This window comes from Petromyzon marinus (assembly GCF_048934315.1).
Source record: "Petromyzon marinus isolate PM22_M1 ecotype Great Lakes invasive population chromosome 76 unlocalized genomic scaffold, UKy_Petmar_22M1.pri1.0 chr76_unloc.3, whole genome shotgun sequence".
Taxonomy (NCBI): domain Eukaryota; kingdom Metazoa; phylum Chordata; class Hyperoartia; order Petromyzontiformes; family Petromyzontidae; genus Petromyzon; species Petromyzon marinus.
The window spans coordinates 82,176-93,293 of NW_027422620.1; the positions used below are offsets into that span (position 1 = coordinate 82,176).

Genomic DNA, 11,118 nt, shown 5'->3' on the forward strand with positions numbered 1-11,118 from the left:
TTTAATGTCTGTACGCTCTTCGTTAATTAAATATAAGTGTATGCTTTCAGTTTAAATTCTTCATCATCATCATCGGACATGTTTAATCCACTGCTCGATGGATACTGATTTAATTACCAGCTAATGCTCACACACTTGTGTGGTGACGTGGAATGAGTCAATTGAGCGCGTGCCGCTGGGAGATTGGTAGACAATGGCATTAGGACTATCAGCCCGTTCTACCAGTTGCAGCTGTGGGCAAAGCATGAAGCCATCTGAAGGATCCAGAGGGGTGCAGGGCCGAGGGTGGAGCCTGGCCACGCTTTTCAGGATATAAGGCGCGCTCCAACTCACAGTCGGGGCAGCTGCGATCTGGAATGGAATTCGTCGTGCTGTCGTAATTGTGATCTTCACCCTCTTCAAGCTGTGGGTTTGGCAGCATGTTGGCTGTCCCGACCCGGTGTGTGGTTATCCCCTAAGGCTCTGAAGGTCGGAATAAAAGAGATAGTTTACCTCCTATTAGTGTCTGTGAACTAGAACACAACATTTGGTGTCAGGCGTGTTAACGAATTTTTTTTTTTTATATATATATATCTTAGGGTTGTTATGAATTTTTTTTTCTTCGAATCCTTGAGGGGGAAATAGACTATGCTGAAACACGTGAAGAAGAAGGCTCTCACCCGCATACCCTCGGGCAAGGAGGATTCCCGGGCAGGGCTGGCAACCGGGACCCCTTGTGGGGGGCCCCGGAGTGGTGATCCCGGCGGGGCAGCGAGCAAAGGGCGACGGCTCTGCGCCGCCGCCGGCTGAAGGGGGGCTGCGGGCAATCGGCAAGCGCATCGTGGGGCTGCTTTCCACAGTGTCGACCCTGGTGGGGCAGCTGGGCAGGGAACAGCCGAAGGAAGGGGCTGTGGCTCAGGGGTGGCGAGCGGGCGACTCCGCCATCACTGCCGACCGAGGGCAGGAATTGGGTCCCTTTAACCTGCCGCCGACAGCTCATCCGGGGGCACCTTCCCTCGCGCAGTGGCTGCCGCTTCTCAATTAATTTTCGGCTGCGGGGGGTGATTGGGCGGCCTTCCAGCGGCGGTTCTCCACCGCTTGCGAGCTCACAGGGTGGTCCGATGTGGAGGCGCTACTTATTCTTCCCACCGCACTGGATGACAGCCTTGGCGGCGTTTTTTTTACATTCCGGAGGTGGACAGAACGAAGCTGCGTCAAGCGTACTCCCAGTTGGCGGCAATTTTTGATCTGCCGTCCAACGCGCGGCAGACATTCGTAATACAGAGTTGGGGGGGGGGGGGGGGGGGGGGGGGAGACGGAGACGCCCCGCGCTTTCTGCAGCGCACTGCTGTCGCTGGCCAAGGATGCGTACCCAAAGATGGAGCGGGCAGGACTAGATTCTCTGGTGCTTGAGAAAATGTTGACGCTGGCTCAGGAAATTAACGTTTGTTTGCCAGCCACAGAGCAGGATGACCTGTCCTCGATTCAGGTAGCCCATTGCATCCAGGCCCACTGTAACCTGCGACGACGTGCTGGGGTAAGGGCAGGGGCTGGATTTCGGGAGAAAAGGGCAACCAGGCGCTCAGAGTCTCCCTGGGTCTGCGCGTCAGGTGGTTGGAGCCTGCGGAGGACATTCGGAGTGGGACGACGATGGGACAAGCGGCGGCGGGGGGGGGGCATTACCTCTTTCAGTTGTGGCCTACCGGGACACATCTCCAGGGGCTGCCGTGCTGATTTGGGGCAGCCTCCGCTCCTCTGGGTCCAAAGGCAGGTTGCAATAGGTCACACACCCGGCCAACACAGCCACCTCATGCATCCCATTGCAGTCAGTGTCAGGTGCACACGCCATCGCCCCTCATAGGAATACGGGGTATGAAGGTCGTGCATGATGGTTGGCAATGGACCGCACTGGCACACTGTGTCATGGCAGCGGGATCATCCACGGTATGTGGATTTGTGCAGGCTGTTGAGGTGCGAATGCTCATAGATACGGGGGCATCCGCCACCATGGTTTCAGAGTTTATTTTTTAGGACTCTGCCATAGATGTGGGTTGCCTGGGTCTGGTAGATAATCTGTGTGTTGCCGCTAATGGTGGGAGTTTAGGCATTGTGGGCTAAATCAAGGCATCGATACGGATTGGCGATATTGAAAGGACGGGCCTGGTGTTGGTTTCAAGTTCGTTAGCGGTGCCTTGTTTATTGTGGAAGGATTTTTGGAAGAGGATGCCCCTCTGGATTTTAATTGACCAGGGTTGTGTGGAGTTACCGTCGGGGCATCGGTTGAGATTTTTGGAGTCCCCTACTGGATGGTGTATCGCTAACACTGTGGTTCAGGCCATGGTGTGTGAAACTGTTAGGGTTCCCCCGGGTGCACAGATGCTCATACCCTTGAGCTCTGGAAACGGCTCGACCAGAAAATCACTGGGAGTGAGGTTCTTCTAACCCCTTAAAATAGAGCAGTTCGTGGGCAAATTTTTATAGGGCATCAGACCTAGTGTGGGGAGCGGTGGCGCAGCGGTTAGCACACTGTAATGAACATGGCGACCAGGGTTCGATTGTCCAACACCAGTGACCATTATCTGAGCCGGTCCTGGACCTCCCCTAGATTAACTCAACCTCTAATTCGTATCAATTACAATGTGTAAATGCCACTGGGGAGACAAAGGCGGCCAAGCATGGTGCTGGCCACACACCCCATTGTGTATCGTACCAGCCTTCATAGGTGCTGGCTACAGTAGGCTGTTGGCAATATATTGTATTTTAATTAACTATTTGGCACGTTGTTTACGTGACATACCTTACTGGCTGTCGGGTGGTGGAGGGTGGCGACGCATCTATACTTATGGGATCTAATCCTAAAACCTGTATTAACATGTTAAGCTGTGTTCAACCACCACACTACAGGTCTCAACAACACTCACTCACTGGTTCGCTCAATCACGATTATATTATTGCGTATGGAGGCAATAAAGGGTGTCAATTGAATACAGTGTACCAAAAAAAAGTTTAACAGTTGTATTGCTATATTCTTGGTTCTTTCGGTAAAGTCGTGTGGTTTTCACACCTGATGATTGTTGTGTTGCAGTCGAAACTTCGTGAATTTTATTGTTCTGTTAACGCCGACAATGGAATCTGCAGCGAAACGTCGAATATAAAATTGGAAATTTTGCTTGCTTTTTAACATTTCGGCTATTGCTGAAGTGCCAATTCAATTGGCATGTTTTCCCAAGTGACGACTTGAAGTGATTGGCTCTGTCGGTTGGTGGAGGTTTATACTGAACATTGGCCTCTTACCTACCAAGAGTATAATGACATTTATTTTCGGCACTTCTTGACTCGAGTGCTCACTCGCCACGTCATAGAGGCCGTGATGGCGTGGAGAAGGCCGTGGGAGCGGGAAGGATGCCGTGATAAACTCGCTCATCTTACACTGACTCACTCGCACATCAATCACTCACACAACCACAGACCCATTCACTCATCATACACTCACTCACACTACCACTGACTCGCATACATCATACACTGGGAGTGTCATGCTGCCAGCTATGGCTGCAACTTTGGTCGTACATGTTATAGTATCGTAATACTATTGCATGTTCACCAGCTCACTCCTTGTTTAAAGAATGTTGCTTTGAAGGTCTGGCTCTCAGATTAAAACTCTCCCAAATAACATATTGGTAGTGTCCTGATATAGACCGCCTAGTGGGAAGGATGTTGAAGCTGCATCTGCAGAGCTTTTTGGAGGCCTCCCTAAAGGTGAAATAGTTTTAGTGGGTGATCTAAATTGGAATTTGCTAAACCCGCTGGCCGTGGCCACAAATTTTGCATATGAATTTAACCTGTTAAAATTAATAAATGTCCCCACAAGACCCAACCTAAAAAATCTGGTACAGTCATCTCTGCTTGACGCCCTATTGACAAATGCCCCTCACAATTTCACACTGACTGGTGTTCTGGGTAAAAACCTTAGTGATCACTCCATTTTTGGGGTGAGATCATCAGCCAGACCCGAAGCACTCGGACACTTCAGCACTCGGGCATTTACTAATGATGTGCTTCACTCGGATATTGACAAGGTCTGTGATATCCCCAACCTAACTACGGCTTGGGAGACCTTCAGGTACACGTTTCTCCAAATTCTTAACAGACATGCTCCGTTGGTTAGATTTAAAACTAAAGGCAACCACCCACCCTGGTTTGATCCTTTGATTACAAAGCTCATGAAAACTAGGGACAAGGCTTGGACATGTGCTCAGAAAAGTACTTTGGTCAATGACTGGCTAGAATACAGGATTTTAAGGAATAGATGCGTCAAAAAAATGCCTATTTTTCCTCCTGGAATCACATGGAAATGCCAGGATTTTCTGGAAAACAATCAAATGTATCGAAAAGGCATCCAATACAGATAATCTGCCCGTTGAGCTTAACGGAAATGGGGAATATTTTTCAGATCCAAAAAAAATAGTTGACAATTTTTTAACCTTCATTTTTCTGAAGCTGGTAATCTCTTTGATGTATTGGGAGTCACCCCTGCTCATGCAAATTCGTACACCCCTGTCCAAATATTAAACGACTTTAGTTTCCAGCAAATCCACGAAAGTATTGTTCTGAAACAACTGTCCTACCTCAAAGGGTCTTCCTCTACCGGAGCAGATAGTATTCCCATCTTTGCTCTACTAACTGTTGGTCACCTAATATACAAACCTATAGCCCATATTTTCAACCTGTCCATCATATAAGCATCAGTTGCTCTAGAATGGAAACATTCCTATGTCCGTCCACTTCACAAAGAGGGCCCTAAAGATGATCCAAACAACTACCGACCTATCTCAATTTTGTCCCCGTTCATGAAAATGTTTGAAAAATTATTTAACTACCAAATTAGCAGTTTCCTGCCCACCAACAATCTACTACATCTAAAACAATCTGGGTTCTGAAAAAAATACAGCACCACATCTGCTCCATTAGACTCTGAATCACATTTACAGTAGCCTTGATACTAAGCAGTAATGTGCCTGTCTTTTTCTTGACCTGTCCAAAGCTTGTGATACAGCAGACCACAACACCCTGCTAAGTAAACTAAGTTGCCTCTGTTTTTCCGAAAACGCAGTAAAATGGGTACAAAATTACCTCTTCTCGCACCCAAACTGTATTCACAGATGGTTGGAGGTCAATCGGCGTTAAGATAACAAAAGGGGTTCCACAGGGTTCCATCCTTGGCCCCTTTTTGTTCTCTCTTTATGTCAATGACTTGGGCACTGACCTGGATAATTCCAGGGTAAATCTTTTTGCAAATTACACGATACTAATTACTGCTGGCCGCTCTCCGGATGACGTGATTGCTAAGCTACAGGGTGATTTCAACAAACTACAACATCAGCTAGTTGCTCTTAAACTAGTCCTGAATACCTCCAAAACCAAGGTGCTATGCTTCTCACCAGGACTAAAGCTGGAAGTTATTTTTCCCCAATTACAGTCCTTAAATAATTATCAAATAGAGCAAGTCAAGATCTATAAGCATCTTGGTCATCCTGGATTCAAAACTGAATTTTGAAGATCGCATTGATTATATTGGTAAAAAGACGAAAATATAAATTGGTTTTCTGTATCGACACAAGCACTGCTTCTCCCCCAATGTTCCGTTGCATTGATAAAAGCTACCATACTGCCTTTACTTGATTACTGTGACATCGTGTAAAAATCAGCCCCAAGTACTGAAGCTTGATTCCATCTATCACTCGGCCTTAAGATTTGCATTGCACTGCCCATATAGGACTCACCACTGATCTCTACATTGGGTCAAGCTTAACATCTCTTAATGTTCGATGGCTTGTGCAACAGATCTTATTTATTCACGATGTACTTACAAAAAATTCCACAGACTACCTACTGGATCTCGTCTCTGTTTCAAAGAACAAATTTGACCTCAGGTCTTCGCTCATTTACCAGCTTCACATTCCCTATTGCCGTACAAAAACTGGAGGAAGGGCCTTTGCTATTGATGCCCCCAGGGTCTGGAATGCTATTGCCAATAAACTGCAACTTGAATCGCTACCAATGAGATCTTCTCTCAACACTGCTCTAGAGGAGTTGTACACCCCTAGCTGCCACTGCTATTCATTAGCGTAAAATAAAATGTTTCGCTCCAGATGACTACTGCAAAGTATTATCTGTATTTTGATTTAGCCTGCCGATCTTAAAGGTGCATTGAAAAAATAGATACTCCGACTGATGCTTCTGTTGTGGAGTAACTCATGCAGCCAGCTGTGGCTCTAGGGTTTGGTGTTGCAAGTTATTCATGTAGTTTATTGTTAAAAATTTCGGTCAGTCCCTATGATCACTGTTACATTGCAATTATGGATTTATTTTTTGGTTATTTCGAAAACGTTTTTTGGTTTGGACATGTTTGTAGTACGGAGTTAGACTGGTGGCCTTAATCTAAGTTTTCTTGTTGTTGTTTGACTTGCATCCCACTGGGATTTTTGCACACAGCGTTGGTGTACGGTGCTTTTTCAAGAATATTTTGCTGTTTTTTCCTGGATTTTCTGTTTGCACAGTTACTTTAAGATGTTTTCTTGTTCGTTTTTTGTTTGTTGCGGTTGCACCCGATTTCAAGAGCCAAATGGCTCGCAGGGCTATACCAAATAAATAAATAAACTGAAATGTATATCATTAATACTGGTAGGAACCTCCTGGTGACACCAGCCCACAGGGGATCATTGTGACCGTCCGTCGTGCATACAAAAATGGGAGGGGCTGGGTGCGGAGGGGCTGGTCACCCCGTGGTGCCCTTATAAAACTCAACGTTTAACCTGCTCACGCCGACTTGTGCCTGCCCTCATAGTCGGGCATATTTGCGGAATACACCACGCCGCCGTTGACCCTGGTCATTGACCGAGCAACCCAACGTTCCTACCAGCTCCCTCCGCTGCAATGTGTTTTGTTAAATTTGAATCGCAGTTCCTATGATTACTGTTCTTACATTGTTTTTATAGCTTTATTTTGATTTCGAAAACATGGTTTAAGCCATGTTTCTTGTGGAGGTGCGAAGTTGGCCTGATAACTTAAATCTAAATTGTCTTATAGTTGTAATTCTTTGACTTGCATTACACTGAGATTTTTGCACACAGCGTTGTAATACCGTTTTCTTTTCTGGAAGATTTGCTGTTTTATCCAGGATGTTTCTGTTGCGTGTCGTCGCTTTAAGATGTTCTCTGTTCACATTGTTTGTGGTTGCACCCGACTCAAGAGCCGCATGGCTCACAGGGATATACCAATAATAAATGAAACTTGAAACGAGCCCTGTGCTCATACGACTGGAATCATGACCCCGTTGTTCCCCACTGCCACGCCCGTACGTCCGCGTGTCTGCCCTGGGCCACATTCGCGCCTCTGACTCAACCATCATTGCTAGTGTCACGCTCACCAACAGGGACACTCACTGATGTTCCTCCATTTACGAAAGCGATGCTTTCTTTATAAAACGCGCGAAAAACTAAATATCAAATGAATTTTCCCATTAATTTAATGCAAAAAAAATCGGGATGCGTTTCGGACATATCAACTCCACTCCTTATCTAAAAATATACACCTATATCACTTTTGACAATGCAAAGTACCCGTAAGGATTTTTTTTTACCTTTGCAGGGAATTCACCAAAAGATTTGCATGTTGAATTGACTGGAGGTGATGCGGAGGCTTTGCTGTTGCCCTGAAGGGACGCCGTGACGCTGTAGTGGACGGATGATGCAGCCTTCAACGGTGCTTCTCGTTTGATCTGGCGCGTGCCGTATGGAATTTCGTTCACGCGGAAATTCGATTTTGTTCATCTAAAGGTGTCCATAATTTGTCAATTGCATGAACGTGAGTAAAATCGAACGTTCGTAAATAGATACATGAAGCAGGCCACTGTTGTATATGCCCCCCTTTCCATCTTAATATTAACAAGTAATTTTTCGATACATATAGATACGTATTTCTATTGTTTTATTTTAATAATGAATAAAAACACCAAACCAGGCCTCGGCATGGCATGTGGAGGTCATATTTACCTTGACCCACTAACACGATTTTGACGTTCAGAGCCCTCCCAGGGTCGGAGGGAGCAGATAGAGAGCAGAGCCCAGCGGATTGCAAGGGGCTGACGTAAACACAAAGCCAGGGTCACTGGGAGGTTGCGTTAGCCTAGATCTAGTTAAGTCAAAAAAGCTCATTGGTTCTGCATTACTATTAAAGTAACTTAAAGTCGGAATTTAACGACAGGGTAGGCTAAAGTTATGTATCTTCACACCCACTTCAATTGAACCCTGCCACAAGCTATGTCAATGTAACCATCACCCGTCTATTAATTTAATATGAAATTTATTTACATTTTTATAATTTCTATACGACTTGACCCGAAGCCTATAACAATCAGGTTTTCCTAAGTCAACATGAATGCTCTAACCCACCCATACGCAAATAATAAGCAGGGTTAAAGCAAGAGTAGAGAGGAAAAGAAATGCAAGCGAACAGCAAAACTGCAACGTAAGCAAAGGGCGATGTTAAACCCAAGGTCGGAGAGAAAGGGAGATCCCGGCCGTCTTTGTATCCCCGCAGCGCGGGGTAGGAGTGTGTATACGCTCGAGGAAACACGAGTCAAACACCACAACGGGAAGCTGACCCAGACATTGGATTAATACAGAATCATAACTTTGGAACTCTGATGAAATGAAATGTTAACTTAAAACGTTTTAACCATTTCTTTGTGCGTCGGTGAAAGTCGGAGGGAATATCGCCCCTCCCTCCAGGTTGTGCACCCAGACAGAGGCGCCTTCGAGACAATTTATAAGATTTGATTGCTTTACTTGTGGGTTTTATGGTAGGAGTATGACAACGGAATATACCGTGGGTGATGCACACAATGACACACGTACAGACACACGCGGACGCAGATACATACGGACAAATCCTGACACAGCAAAAATCGAAAGAAACCCCGCCTTGTGGGCAGGATCCGAGTGAAGAGATTTTTGTGCATAAAAAGAGGATCCTGAGCATTGAAACCTCAGTTCGACCGGAGGGGGTCAGCTCACCAGAGTTCGACCGGGGGGGTCGACTCTCGGGAGACAGTTCGACTCGGAGGAGCAATTCGGAAGAGTTCGACCAGGGGGGTCGGAACTCGGGGAGTTCGACTCGGAGGAGGTCGGAACGCGAGAGAGTTCGACCAGTGAGTCGGCTCAGGAGCAGTTCAAATCGGGAACGAGAGGAACAGGTCGCCAGCCGGCGAGCTCCAGAGCAGGGGGCGGCGAACAGAGGCCAAAGTGGCCCCGTCGCTACCCACTGACGTTGGCAAGACTCGCAAGGTAGTGAGGCGCCACCGAGTGTGATTTTAAAAGAGCTGAAAAAAAGAGTATTGTTGAAAGTTTATTCTACATTGAGTCCAGCTGCACAGCGACCGACGCACCAAGCAAGAGCTTCTGCAAACCAGAGCAAGAGCACGTGCGACTTGAGTCATCCAGCAGTGGAGAAAAACCTGCTTTCAGCAAACCAGCAACGAGCACGTTCGAGTTCTCCACCCAGAGAGAGGGAGCGTGCCGATGCAGCTCATCCAGCAGCGGAGAGAAACTGCTTTCAGCGAACCAGCACGAGCGTGATTGCGCAGCTCATCCAGCAGTGGAGAGAGGTGGTCACTGAGCAGCACTGAGAGCGATCAAGCAACTCTCCCGTGTGGACAGAGGCTGGCTGCTGTGTGGAGGAGGGAACGCCGATACGTATGATGCACAACCCCCACTCACCCTGACCGCTCTAAAGGGAGCGAGTATCCCTTTCATACAAGGGACACGTCGACGTATGTTAACGCGAGAAGACCAACTACACTCACATTACCCTATAAAGAGAACTCCACGATACGATGATGCGCTATGCCCCACTACACGACCAATCTGACGTTCGCTGGACCTAAAGACTCAACTCCAAACAATGACTACTCCACACAATTCATGACACACAAACACACTCAAGTCCGTGAACCATCTGGCAGTGGAAGCATCGATCGTGTGACAACAGTCCGTCGTTTATAAGTATATTCGTAATTTTCCTCTTTAATATTTTGTTTTGGACTGTACTTCTAATCGCATAAGTTACCAACCGATCCATCAATACGAATTCACCCTTGGCACCTTCGCCACGGAGCTACGCTCCCGGGGAGGAATCGTGCTAAACCGATTTTCTGATCATACAATCTTATTCACGAACTAATTAATCTCCCGTGAGATAACACGTTCCGCCGCATACCCTCACACTAAGCTATTTCGGTAATCTTATATTCTGTCCGGTGGATCTGTTGTTACATTTATGCCTTTGGAAATATTAACTGTTTGATTGTCTTTTTATATGAATACCGTTGCATGTTAATCAATCGCCTGTGATAACGTGCTGACCATTTCAAGCATAATGATCGTTCATATTATAATGTATAAGCTTTGTGTAGCATAGCATTGGCATGTTCTGACTCTCTCTCTCACTAACAGCAATCGCTTTATGCGGGGTCCATGTGTTATCAAAGTGAAATCGTACAGTCGTTGATGATACTGTATTGATACCGTGTGGATACCGTGTTGAAGTTCCGAGATTGAGAGTTCACATACATATTATAGTTAAGGTTTAATTAGAAAATAAATTGATTAATACAGAAGTGGTCGTGTGATTCTTTCCTGAAATGTTTGCATAAGATCTGTATCCTGCGATGAGATATGAACTCGGGAACCTAAACTATAAACACACCAATCCACACTCATTAAACTTTAAAGCGAATTATATGAACTTGGGACCTAAAATATGAACACTCGGAGAGTGTTAAAGCGAAAATCATTGTATTATGCTGATCAATAATACGAAGTTAGACAACGAGGCCGAATTGACACTAGCGTAACTGCACACGATTGATTGCGTTATCCTGATTGATAACCCCACCTCGTCAACGAGGCGGGGCCTGATTATCATAAAGGCTATCATTAACACAACCACACCCACTCGTATAAATTAATACGATTACCTCTAATTAGCATAGTTATATGCATAATTACACGAATTAACATAATTTTGGATTCATTATGCAAATTTCGAATTTCATTTAATTTTCATTACTTTTCATCA

General features: G+C 46.0%; 1 long non-coding RNA gene across 1 annotated transcript; it reads left to right on the forward strand.

Annotated features, from left to right (window-relative positions):
- Positions 1–248: 248 nt before the first annotated feature.
- LOC142908209 (uncharacterized) lies at positions 249–10,657 on the forward strand. Its single transcript, XR_012931633.1, has 2 exons — positions 249–468; positions 1,590–10,657. It is a non-coding gene; the product is annotated as an uncharacterized LOC142908209 (long non-coding RNA).
- The last annotated feature ends 461 nt before the right edge of the window (positions 10,658–11,118 follow it).